General features: G+C 37.5%; 1 protein-coding gene across 4 annotated transcripts in view; it reads right to left on the reverse strand.

Annotated features, from left to right (window-relative positions):
• LOC131042460 (branched-chain-amino-acid aminotransferase-like protein 2) overlaps window positions 1-14,589 on the reverse strand; it is a 243,702-nt gene that overhangs the window by 12,113 nt on the left and 217,000 nt on the right. The gene's annotated exons all lie outside the window — the stretch shown is intronic.

The following is a 14,589-nucleotide window of genomic DNA, read 5'->3' on the forward strand; positions in this document are numbered from 1 at the left end:
TATATTTGATTCGCATACATTTGAAAGTAGAATAGCTTTTACATCTATACATATTGTTCATCAAAGAAGAGTGAAACTGGGAAACTATTTAAATAATATTGTAATATTTAGTTTATAATGGTCAAATAAGTCTTTAAGATACACTCGAGGAATATTCTTTATTCTTTTAGTTAAATTCTTATCCTCTGCCTTCTTAGTTTCCAATCTTCTCACTTATAGATAGATTTTTTGTATCTATTGTTTAAGGATACTTTCACTCCTTTGTTCATATCAAATATCTTGGTAATCATTATGTGTTTTTACTTTTTGTAATATGATATAAGAGCCCAAGTGACAACTCAAGATCAGTGAATGTGTGAGTTCTATGGACTGTTGCTTCAAAATCATGTTAAAAATTTCGGATTCAAAAGAGATGGCTCCATTACCCAACATCATTTTAAAAGGCACCCCATGCTTCATTGGAAAGAATTACAACACTTGGAAATATCACATGCTCACTATCTTCAAGTACATATGCCTCAATAAGATTTTGCTTCAGATTTAACACTCAGCCAATGGTAGTGAATAACGAACACAACAAATTTCATGAGCGTAATCAAGAAACCATCATACTCATCAAATTATTAGTAACAAATGAAATGCTTACTGATGTTCCATGAAGCAAAAACTCTAGACAGATTTGGAAGCACTTGCGAGATCTGCATGAGATGTAAAATAAAGGGAGGCCATTCTTCCTTAAAAATACAATGTTCTCAATCATGATGGATGAAAAGACGTCTTTGCAGGATCATTTGATTAAAATGAAATACATTTGTGATCAATTGCAAGCCATAGGTTGCACAATGGAAGAAGATATGGTAGTCACAACATTGAAAAGCTTACCATGGTCATATGAACATTTCATTGAGACACTCAACATCACATCTACCAATATTGACCTAAAGTTCAATGATTTGTGCAACAAACTCTCGCAACAAGACAGATGGAAGAAGCAATTTGCTACCAATTATGATACACAAAGTTTAGAGCAAGCATTTGCAGCCAAGGAAAAACGAAAAACGCAAGTGGACTCAAAATAAAGGTCAAGGGAATTGTGATGATACTTCGAAGAATTTTGAAACTATCCAATGTCACTTTTGTGGTAAACTTGGTAATAAGAAGAAGCACTACAATGTGAATTGCTCTAAAATATTTGCCAAACAATGTGGATTGCTCCAAAAAAAAAGCCAAACAAAATCAAATGTGGCACTCTTAAAAGCACAATAAATACTTTTAGTATATGGGACATTAGGGCCCAAAATTGGCTCCTTATTTGAAATTCAAATATTTGTTTCACTTTATTTTATTTGTTTTTTTTTAAATGTTTATTAATTAATATATTTATTATGGTGTTACAAAACACATTTAGTTAATCTGCATATTAGCTGACCCAACTAGGGAGAGGACATGACATTTTGAGAGCTACAAACTCAAAGGAATTGAAAGAGGGTTCTTCATCTCTGACAAGGAAATGTTGGCCATTACGCAAGCTTTGGACAAGTTCAAACAATAGATTATTGGAGGTAAGTTTGTCTGTAAGTCTAATCATAATAGTTTGAAGGACTTCCTAAGTAAAAAGATCTCAATGAAAGACAACTTAAATGGGTAAGTAAACTTCAAGCATAATTTTTTTGATATTGAACATGTTGAAGAGCACACAATCATACTGAGAGGTGGGGGATAAATCAGTATAACAACAAATTTTACCAATTTAAACTTTATCAATCATGATAGCATTATACACTAACTTTCAACAATTATGCACATAAGAACACAATAACACAATGATTTACGTGCAAACCCAAATGGTAGAAAACCACGGCAAATTAATGCTTTTATATAGTTCTTCTTTTATAATGTTTGCAGGCACCAACCTACTAGAGACACCAACCACTAAGTTTGTTTGTGAGCACCAACCCACTGGAAGTACCAACTCCAACTTCTGAATTTGTAGGCACCAACCCACTGGAAGCATTAACTCCCACTACTGAGTACCAACTCAGCAAGAGACACCAATCTCTTTTGTATGAGAAACCAACCTCCAAATCAGAACTAGGTTAGACCTTGATTGTTGCTTCTTCAACATATGATGGACAATTCAATCTTTTCGAATCTGCCTATATTCCTTTAAAAATTGCATATTCTCTTCTTCACAAATCTCTATATATATTTCTTTTATAACTGTATCTATTCTCCTTCACAAATCTGCACATATCCTTCTTATGCATTACCCATACTTTCTTCTAGAATAAATCAGAGTCACACTTCATGTTTCTCTTTTCTATATCTGCTCAAAATCTTACCATAACTATTTCCAGCCTTCCTTCAATATAGATCTTCAATGTTGTTCCATACACACACTCTCTATCACTTTTCACTTATGTTCAATCTCTCCTTATATATATCCCTTTATATCAAAAGGGTCACATCCTTTTGAATAGAAGTTACAACCTTTTAATTTGCATTTCTTGAAAGCATTACTAATTGGAAACTAATCGTACCAAGTATTTTCTTTTTATCCAATCACATGATAACCACGTCCTTTACTAACTTCATTACTCCCAACCAAATCGCTCTACTTGATATAACAATTTCTTTAACGTCTCTCCACTAATCACAGCATGTAATAGCACTGATGTGTATTACTTAATGTTGATATCGCCATTGTTTATAAATTACTGACTGTGGATTGTTTGCATACTTATTTCTCCTTGTTAGGAATTATGATCGCTATCTCTTTTTGATTTCCTTTTGAACTGTAGTAATTTTTTTATTTCAGCAGCTTCCTTTATAAAATCTTCTATCGCTGCTTCCAGTGCACCTTTATTTATCAACCTCTTCCATATTAAATTATTATTCTTTCTTTACACACTGTTTGACTCTAATAATAGAGGCATTGCTACCATGATTTTGTCTTCCTAACATTGCTTTAACATTATAGCTATCTTAGATATTCCAGCGCTACTTTAATAAAATTATCACCCTTCATGAATATATTCAACCAATCTCCAGAATCAATATTTTAGACAATATATCCAAGGTGAATGTCTCTTCACAATATAAATCAATCCTTACTGTCTACGAACTGAAGCCGCTCTTCACAATAGTTCGTTTGTTTAATACAAATGTTGGCTATCTTCAGTGAGTGGACCAGATTAATGAAGTCTCCAAAATGATCACATCATTCCTTTCTTCTATCACGCTTTATCGAGCTTGCTCCTTAGTGCTGCATGAAGTGACTTTTACACAAACAAATACCTGGATTGCCGATACGTTGATGTCTTCTTTATCATCCTGCCACCTAAGAATACTAATCAACACTTATCTTCATTATTCCTTAATTTTCTTTTAAAAGAGTCGATATATATAAACATTTGAGTCACTGCTATGTTCTCAATAAAGTCAACATATAATGAAATCGATTTCTTTGAATAGAATCAACCATCTTGAGTCACAACTTCAAGTTGGGTTCTTATGAAATTTTACATCTCTGTCTCAATGTCTTCTCTGAATTTCATGTATTTGCATCTTGGATTTGATACTTGGTGACCTTAGAGAAATAATTGTAGCTACTGATATTCATATAATAAGTTGTATGAATGTGACAATCAACGTGATAAATGAGTTTAGTCTTATTACAATGTTGTCTTTCATTCTAGGTGATAATTATTCTTTAATTCATTCGCTGTCTTAACACTTGACAGCTGGCCTGCACCAGCAATACTACGTGACAATACCATATTCAAAACTGGTTTCACATTAGTCTTTTAGTCGGCAACAGTTGATCCACGTTTGATGTTCATATAATATTGACTCTTTTCACATAGTTTTTTTAGTCGGCAATAGCAGATTCACGTTTGATGTCCTTTATATGATGTAAATCGTTGTCTAATCAAGTGTAGTTGCTTTCTTGTCAGTTCGCTTCTTTATCATGTATCTGAAACTTCCAATGAAGTCGCTGCAGATAATCTTAGTCACTCAGCTAATCATCAAATTTTTCATAGCTATCAAGTATAGAATGAATCTTGATACACATCAATTGCTATTTGTAAATTGGATCGATACACATCAATTTAAGAGCCTTTGTCCATATAATCAAATAACTCTTCTTGACTCACTTCTCATATTGAAGATTTACTTTGACATCAATAACAGTTTGTTCATCCATCTCTTTCATTCATAATTATAATGAAAATATTCTTGACCAAAGAAAAGGGACTCGGACTCGGCCCGGACTCGGCGAGGCCAAATCGACTTGGGACTCGGACTCGAGAGTCAAAACTCGGCTCGGACTTGGCAAAGTGAAAAACTCAAGAAATTGAGAGATTTTTAAAGATTTAAAACTTGTTTCATGCACCCTTATTAAATACACCTTAAAGAGACAATAACATCATCAAATAGAAGCTAATTTGATTACAAACACAAGTATACATCAATCACATAAGCATAAACGCAAATTGTAGCTCAAGGAAATAACAAACATAGATATATAAATATTGTCAACTATATACAATATTACAAAACTCATGGAATAAAAAATCTATATCATTGTTTATTGTTGCAACTGGTAAATTAAATACAGAAGATAATAGCGTACATGACAATGCATACCAGACACGATAGTAAAATATATCTTTATTCACACGTGCAATTATTACAAAGTAGAGACCAAAGACGGTCGGCCAAGGATTACAACAGATCCGACAATACCATACTACCTTCCTTGGTGGTACACAATATATTTAAAGAACCCAACAGTTGCCAAGAGGTACACAACCGTCAACCAATCGACACCTAACTGCCCAAGAGTGACAAATAATTAATACTTCGATAGATAACAAATATTATCAAACATTACAATATGCATTTTATGACAATTACATTATCCCCCACCAAAAGAAAAAGTCGTCTTCCAAACGACAACTAACCATCAAGTAATATCTAGAAAGACTAATGACAAGAGTGTAGGCAATGACTTGTACTGGTCAACCCCAACTTGTAGTGAATCTGCCAAATAAAATGGGGGTTTGGGGCCAACGTCCCCAACGGGTTCAAGGAGTCGCACCCCTTGCAGGGTCGAGGGGTAGTGCCCCTCCTGGGGTCCCAGGGTTCTGTGTAGCCAGACGATGACAGTGCTACTCTGCCAGGTTGTGCGCTCATGACCCTGTTGTGGCTCGTGCTGTACCTATAATGCTCTCCCTGAGTCCTGTTTGTCAGATGGAATTTCCATCCCGCCATGGGGCTTCATATCACTAGACGGAAGTTCAACTCCGCCAAGACTGCCAGATGGTAGTTCCATTCCGCCAGGACCGCCAAATGGCAGTTCCACTCCGCCAACTCCACCATATAATAGTTCCACTCTCCGCCCAACTCCGCCAGGACTGCCAGATGGCAGTTCCATTCCGCCAACTCCACCACTACCGCCAAATGGCAGGTCCACTCCGCCATGTCCGCCAACTTCGTCATGTCTCCCAGGCGATGACAACTCTGGAATGTTCTCCACTCGAACACCCAATGTCTCCAGTAGCCATGAATCAATTGTTTCTTCTTGCCCATCTGTACCTCTCGTGTGGCTGAACCACATCAAGGTGGCTCCTATCCTGGGTGTCGTCTTAGATGGCGACAATGCCTCTACATCAATTACATCCACAATTACTAGTTGTGGAACCTCTTGCATCCCCTCTAGCCTTGACAGTGGCACCTCATCCATCTGGCCAACAGGGTTCTCGTGACTACTAGGAATTCTCGAGGATCTAGAGTCCTATTCGTATGGAAATCCTTTTCCTCCTTGTGCATACAGATTTACTTGGTCCTGCCAATTCTCCATCCAACCCAGTTCATATGGAATCTATTCCCTGGCGTAGCTATACAAATTTCTCTGCTCGTATGGATTTTGAATGCCTTTTCTCTTTGTATAGATTTCTCTCCCTCCTGTACGGACTCCTTCTCTGCTCGTATGAAGAATTTCCTATGCCTTCGTATGGATTTTTGTCGCTTTCGTGTGGACTACCTCTTCTTCAATATGGATTTCTGTCTACAAGGCTTCCTTAGTGAACTGACGATTCGATACAGATCTATAAAACTCCTTGCCTACCACCTACTTCCTCTCTATGGATTCATACGGCAACATGTTCTGCTTCCATATGGATTCGTACCGTGACTCCTGACCAGTGTTTTTCTCCTCTTGTACGGACTTGTATGACAACTTTATCTCACCTGTGATGGGCTTCCACTGTACGGATTCGTACGACAACGTCCCTCTGCCAATGCCCTTCTCTTTCCTTACGGATTCATATGGTATTGCCCTTTTCGCCAGGCACTCCCTTTAATGGTACAAATTTTCTCTTTCTGTGAGGCAATCCCTTCGATAGTGCAAATTGATTTCGGCCAAGCAATCCAAAAAAGCAATCCATTCGACTGTACCAATCAGTTTCTGTCAAGCAATCTGCCGAGCAACTCACCAAGCAATCTGCCAAGCAACCCGCCAAGTAATCCGCCAAGCAATCCGACAGGCAATCCGCCAAGCAATCCGACAGGCAATCCGCCAAGCAATCCCTTCAATTCTCTCCATACGAATTTTTTTCTTCAGCTAGCCAATCCTTTCAATTATCTCCGTACGAAATTTTTCCTTCAGCTAGTGAATCCCTTCAAACCTGTCCGTAGGGGATTTTTCCTTTAGCCAACTTGTCTAAGTGATGACTATATGGAAATTCTATGGTAGCATCTTGGTAACTAATGTTTCCATACGAGATTTCCCCTTGGCAGTTTGGTGTCTGTACGATGGCTTCTTGGCGGCTACTGCTTCCATACAAAATATCCCCCTGGCAGTTTGGTGTGCTGACGTCTGGGTTGCTAGTGTACGGAATATCTCATGTTCATACGATGATGAGATCAATAAAATATTGAAGTTATGGTGTTTTATTGCAATACTTGTGGCTATCTTCATGATTGTTTATCTTCTTGAATCACTCTCAGTTGAAATAGAATTTAAGTTTAAGTTTGAAAGACTAAGTGTTGTGCTTGATCTTTGGGAAGATTCACATTCCAAACCACTAGCTTCTTACTGATTGTAAGGACGCCTTGTGTGGTCAACTGGAAACATTGAGATTGCTTAAAAATTCAATCATTCTTGGAAGTATTGATATGTATCTCTATGATAGTATCTATATCCTTGATGATTTGAAAGTTGTTGAATCCCCTTAGAAGATCGCATCAATTCCAATAGAGTTGTAATTTATTGGCGATACTGAAATTGGTAGAATCTTACCAAGCCCAGTCTTCATTGAGTCATTCTTAGGATTAGATTAGCATTCCTTCCTTGAAACCCTTATCTTTTGACATTTTTTGAAAATCTGTTAGTGTTAGGAAAATCCTGTTCCTGCAGTTGAAAAGAGAGTAATACGAACAAGCTTTCTCTAAAAGTACGTAAGGCCCCTTTAAGAAACAGCATACACAAAGACCACTGGTGCTTATCCACACGTAGAGATCCTACAACGAAGAACCTTGAAGTCATCCCGATTGATCCTTTTCGCGACATCTTCAGCATTCAGAGGCTTTATTCAAGAGAGGATAAGATACCTCTGGGTATTTTATTCTGTGTTAGGTCGTGTACAAAATACACATCAACAACTAGCCATCTTACGTTTACCCCTAGCCTTTGCTTCCCTTGAACTAGATGGAATTGGTGGCCTTTGATTTTGCAAACTAGAAGAAGAAATTGCAGGAACCCCATAAGGCCTATTCCTATGTGGCAAACTACATGACGTAAGTACTTCATCTTCATTGCAGCCCCATAACTTTAACATTTCAGCCTTGTACTTCAAGTTTTATGCACTTTCTTGCATACTTCTACACCTTTGTCTCAAACAAGAAGGAACTGAGCATTAGTTCTAGTAATGCTGCCAAACCATTCAAGATTACACATGTTGCACTTCTATTTTCTAGTGCTCCCAGCTGTCTCAGGTTGTTCTGGTACCTTAGATGCAAATTGTTTTAAGAGTGATTTTGGATCAAAGGGACCCTTGGCCCATTTTTTAAGGATTTCAGAAGGGCAGTTGAAATTTCCACTTCCAACAAAACTTGTTTCAGTTTGACTTGCCACCACTTCTTTTGTGCTAAGTTAATCAGATGATTCATTTTCACTATGAATCTCAACCTTCTCATCCTCACTCATGGTGTTAGAGCTCATTTTGACAGTGATAATGATGCTGCAACAAACAATGTTAAAAAAGAAACTAAAAAAATTTTCAAGCAAACAATTTTTTTTCAAAGAACTTAGAAATGTTTGTAAATTTAAATTTTTTGTTTGCTTGAAGTTAAATACTAATAATCAGCATCATCATTAATGATGCTGATTATTAATATTCAACTTCAATCAAACAAAAAATAATCATTTTCTATGTTTCTTTTTCTAAAATTCTTTTTCCAATGGCTGCAATTTGGTTCTTCAATCAAAAAATTTGACCAATTAACAAATTTTCTTTTTAAGGAATTTAGAATGGCAAATACCTACCTTCAAACTTGCAGCAAGAATGAAGAAGCTTCCTCTAATCCTCTTCCAAGCTTGCTAATTCAACTTACAGTCCACCGACCTGGTTTCTAAGCTAGAGCAAATCAGATGTTTTAAACTTTATTGTGGTTGCAAATAACTGAAATGAGACTAAATGTCTCTTTTATGAGCTTTCTACCATTTTAGGGTTACGTTTACCAAGGCAAAGCTATGTTTTCTTTTATTTTAAAAACTCTTTTTTTCATCGCCGCAAGAGACGCCTGGGCATTTCTTTCCCTGTCGAGGGACATCTAGGCATCCAAGAGACGTTCGGGCATCTATTCATGGCGTCTCTTCTAAGAGAGATGTCTCTCCCGCGCTCTTGGATGGAAGAAACGTCTCTTCCCTAGCTGAGAGACGTGGCGGAGGTGGAGGTGCAATGGAGAGACATTTTGGACACATCTCCCCATTCAAGAAACGTCCCCGTCTCGAAAACTTGTGGTTTTTTGGGGGAGATGCATCCTCGTGGAACGCTATACCTAACCATCTTTTGAAAAAAGATATTTCATTTCAAAAGAACTTATCTTACTTCGGGAACTAGTGACCTCCCCCAAACAAATAGGCAAACTAAAATTGTCAACAAATGTATAGAAGTCTACTTGAGAAACTATGTTTTGGGTCATCAAAAAACATGGATCAAATGGCTCCTCCTGGGAGACCATTGTTACAACACCACCTATCACATGTCTATCAAGATGACATCATTTATGAATTTGTATGATTGTGAGGCTCTAACTTTCATTGACCTATATTATTTAAAACAACAAGGTTCCAAGAGCCAAAGGTTTGATTCAACAAAGTCAAGATATTTTGAAAATTCTCAAAGACAACCTACATCATGCTCAAAATTAATAGAAAATGTATGCACATCAAAGCAATGAATTCAATGCACTTTTGAGATTGGTGAAATGGTCTACTTGAGATTACAACCATACAAGTAGTCCCCTCCTAAATGGAGTAAAGCATGAAAGCTTAGCCAAAATCAAATTGATGATTAAGGAAGCTTACTAGGAGTTGGAATTAGCAATAAAAGGATTGTAGCATGTCAACTTTTCCTATGGCGGTCCTTGTATGCTAAAAAAGTTGTCCAATGTATGAACAAGATAATCTGTGATTGTGGCTTTGACTATGAAGATGCGGAGATTTGCAATAAGGGATATGTATTTTGTAGATTTTTACGATTATGATTCGTCATTTGCCTATTACTTGCTTAGACTTATAGTTTGATGGGGGTTTAGGGACAACACCAAAATGGGGTTGAGGGGTAGCACCCTTCATAGTCGTTTAAGGACAACACCCCCAATGAGGTCTAGGGGCAGTGCCCCGTGCAGGGGTTTGGGGGAAACACCCCCAACAAAGTTGAGGGGAGAAGCACCCAAAGAAGTCGAGAGGCAAAGCCCCTACCACTAAGCCCAAATGAAGACCTGTTGACGTGTATTTTGTACACAGCCTAACACAGAATAAAATACCTAAGGGTATCTTATCCTCTCTTGAGAAAATAGTCTCTAACTACTGAAGATTCGCATAAAGGATCAGTTAGGTAGACTCCAAGGTTCTTTTGGTAGGGTCTCTACGTGTGGATAAACTCCAGTGGTATGATGTGATTTGTTGGAATCACAAGGGGACTTACATTTGGTGATTGAATTTCCGATCTACTTTGCTAGAACACAAGCTCTCACTAACTTAGATTAAAAAAAGGGAAAAAAGGAAAGGGGTGAAGAGAGGATCTAATCCTAATACTAAGAATGTAGGAGCAATGATTTGATTTTTGATGAAACTCCAACTAGGTCTTGTTTTGACATCAATGGAACATCTACACAAGGCTAGTGCGATCTTCTAAGGGAAGCTTTATGATGTTCAAATCATCACCACAGGCATAGACACCATCAAGTTGATGCATATCAATGAAGAAGCGACAAATTGAAATTGAGCTTAGGCTGAATGATTCCAGTTGACTACGCAAGGCAAGTCTGCAATCAACAAACTGCTAGTAGTATGGATGTACGAATTCCACCATTAATCAATCACATTTCCTCCATTCATCTAATCATCTACCATCTGGGATTGAAGACTCAACAAGAAACCATGCAAATTGCAAGAAACGACACACTTCACCATTACTTCAATGAAAATGGAGTTTGTTTACAATCAATGGCAACAATTTCTTGCCTTATCCTCCTATTCTACTCTAATTGCTTCCAACTATTCTCTAACTATTCTAACTATTTACATACTATCTCTAACAATTGCTAATTAGCCTTTACAAATGAAATGCCTGGGCTTATATAGTGCCCACAATACAATTTGATGGCTTAGATCAATTCAAGATCAATGGCCAAGATTTTACAATGAAAACCCTAATTAGGGTTTGTTACAACCATTACATAACATTTAATGCTTGACCAATGATAAAATTGTATTGCTTGGACACATGTCCCTTCTAGAAAAAATCGACCAATGGATAGCCGGGGTAGGTACATCGGAGTTTGTGCCACCTTCCATGAGTTAAGTACATTGAATCCGGACATGCTGAGGTGGACCTCACTGATTGGAGAAATGATGACTAGGACGCCACCTCATTTGACACTTGTAACTTGGTAGATATTCAACTTGATGTTGTTGAGAAGCTTGCTTTAATTAATTCATCTGGAACTATTTACTTCTTCAACGAGCCCTTGTTCTAACTCCTTGTGTCCTTGATGTGCAGGATGATGATGTACCTCGCCTTGGAAAGTTGGATTGAAAGAGGTTGCCCATGTCCTAGCTTGATCGTCCTGGCGAAGACCGTCCTTGAAGAGATCTCCATTTGATGCCTACACAACATTTCAAAATTAGTACCATGATTTTGCAATATATAACATAGATTAGAGAGCAAATTTTAGGAAACTTAATGATAAGTCCTTTATTAATCATTTCCTAAAAACGATTGAGCTAAGGAAAAACAAATTTTCAAAATTCAAAATTAAGGCAATGACGATCAAAATTCGAAATTAAAACAAGAGATCTTGCCATACCTTACTTGAGAACTTAACTCTAAAATGCAAAATAAAGGAATTCGCCTAGGCAAAAAATCAAAATTTGATGGCTTCGACGTGATCTTGAAGGATAATGAACGTCCTCTTTGTCCATTCGCCACCCTTGGGGATATCTTTGATGTGTTCCTCAATGTCCTTGGCAAGTTCGCCTAACTTGAAACTCGAACTCCTTTGATAATGCTTGCACCTTCCCTTTGAAATTCGCTCCTCCTCTTGAATGATACTTTCGCACTTCCTTTGTATACTCCAAATCGCATATGAAAGAGGATGCTTGAATAATGATTTAAAAATGAAATAAACACCTCCTTTTATAAGCACTTTCCTCATGCATTACCTTAGGCCGACTTGGTGAAAACAAAGATAATTAGAAGCCATTTTTAATTAAAAAAACAAAGGCCGACTTTTGTAAAATAAACCCAAGCGCTCAACTTGTTTTTATAATTAATTAACTTTATGCCTTTATAATTAATTTTTTCGATTTTTAATAGGTAAAGTTAATTAATAAATGTTATGCGTTATTTTAAATGCCACTTAAAAAAAAAAAAACTATCGAATTTAACATTTAAAATAAATTCAAAAACTTGTTTGAACGCCAAATTTGGAGAATTGGGAAGAGTACAAACCTCATCGCCCTGGTCCCTGACTGAGGGACACGAGCGATCCATCAACTTGGTCTTGATCCTTGCATTTTTGATGTTCAAAGTTTTCATCCTTACGTTGGAATTGCCATTTTCGCTAGGTCCTTCAAGCTTGATTGACTTGTTCTTGCAAATGAATGTCCTTTTGTGGTGATATCGCCCTGGTCCCTTGGAGAGGGACAGGAGCGATCCATGTGGTCTAGCTTGAAATTCATCGTTTTTGATTTTAACTCCTCGTTCATCACCTTTCAAATGGCGTTTTAGACCCTTTGCAACTTTGTTTTGACATGGTCTTCGAAGGATAACAAGCGTTTTAACAAATATCGCCCTGGTCCCTTCCTGAGGGACAGGAGCGAACTTCAAGTTTTTTGAATTTGCCTTTGCCTTCTTCAACTTGCAATTGCTATCATCGTGTAAAATGAAGTCTCTCGATCCTCCTTGGTCGCTTGATATGTGTTAAACCTTCAAAGTTTGAGCCCTCATGAAGATTTCGCTTTGGTCCCTTGGAGAGGGACAGGAGCGAACCTAGGTTTTTAAGTGCAAATCCTTCATCTTGGCGATCCTTGTAACTTTGTGCTTGATTGAGACGCTTCGAAATGTCCTTGCCACCTCTCACCTTGACTTGGAGTGGTTTGAATTTGAGGAAAAGGCAACATAACTAAGATATCGCCCTGGTCCCTTGGAGAGGGACAGGAGCGAATTTGTACTTGTAGTCTCCATCACACTTCGCCAACTTCCAAATTTATCTTCAACGGTCTCGTAATGTTCCCTTTCATTCATCCATGCCTTGGAATTCATTGTAACTTGGCAAAAAATTTGTCTAAGACAAAAATCGCTCTGGTCCCTGCCTGAGGGACAGGAGCGAACTTGGGCATTTGGGTCCCTTGTTGACGTTTGATAATCTTCAATTTGTCTTCAATGGGTTCAATTCATCTCCTTTCTTACCTTCAAACATAAAACTTGCTTGATCTTTGCCCAGATCGTACCTTATGAAGAATTTCGCTCTGGTCCTTCAGTGAGGGACAGGAGCGAATTTGACCCTCTAGGCAAAAACTTCATCATTTCATTGTTTTTGATCAAGTCTGGATGCTCTATCATGCTCATTTCGTCCTTCACCACGCCTTTGATGTCTCGATTCGTCCAAACAAGGTCAGGAATGGCTCAACTAAGCATTTTCGCTCTGGACCCTTGGCGAGGGACAGGAGCGATTCGCCTTGGTCCTCCTGGGAGGGACAAGAGCGAAGTTCGCTTTGGATCCTCAGTGAAGGACAGGAGCGAAATTTGACTTTTCGAACTCTCTATCAGGATAATTTTTATGGAATATAACATTTAAGTATAAGAATTTAAGTTATATTCCATATATACTTTCAGGATGTTTGAGAGTGGTTTCAGACCTCCAGGAGTTATATTGCAAAATCTAGTTTTTTGAGGTTTTTCAGTTTCCAGACTTAGTCAAATTCAGGATCAGGACATTCCAGACTTAGCCAAATTTCAGGATCAGGACCTCACTCAAGCAGGACTTGCTATCCTATTGATCTCCCCGACAGCACTCAAAATGCAAAGGCCAACTAACAAAACCCTAGAAGACCAAAAACAAACCCTAAAAAGCAAAAAAAAACATGGGTCCCCATTTGCAATGGGGCGATGTGTGAAAACGTCACAACAAGACCTTCAAAACCACACAGACCTTCGTGGCACACACCATTTTCATGTTTCTTTAAATCCTAGGTGGACATGTCATAAACCAACAAGCATTGAAATTTTGTTTGTTTTTTTTTAAATTAAAATTGTCTCCCAAACTTGGCCAACCTAGCTCGACAAGTCTTGGCAAGCTTGGTGAGTCTTGTTACTCTGATCCCAACTTTCAATTGTTTGTAAACAAGCAATTTTGGGGAAGAACTATCATGTTCTATTCTCAAACATAAGTTTGTTGATGATCCTTACCATATTTTTTGCAGGCTAATTGAGTGGTGGAAAAGGGGGAAAAAAATTAAATTTAAGTGTTGAAAAATGTTTGAAGTTATAATTTAAAGCACATTATACTTAGTTATTTATGAAGGTGTTTTAAGTGATTAAATAAAGTGTCACTACACTAAGGTGTAGGATGGTGATTAAAAAAAAAACTTATTTATATATTTATAACTTTTAAGGTAATAAGCGTCAAAAATAGTTATAAAAAGGAGGAATGTATTTCAAAAGGGTCTTCTTATTTTTTGAAACAATTTCGTTTCTCAAGAATGAATGTGTATTCTTCTTTCTTTCCTAAGGACAAAATCGTTTGGATTTGTTGGCTTAAAGGATGAAAACTCTCCTAGTTTTCAATGCAGTT

The sequence above is a fragment of the Cryptomeria japonica genome, chromosome 1, assembly GCF_030272615.1.
Source record: "Cryptomeria japonica chromosome 1, Sugi_1.0, whole genome shotgun sequence".
In the NCBI taxonomy this organism is placed as follows: domain Eukaryota; kingdom Viridiplantae; phylum Streptophyta; class Pinopsida; order Cupressales; family Cupressaceae; genus Cryptomeria; species Cryptomeria japonica.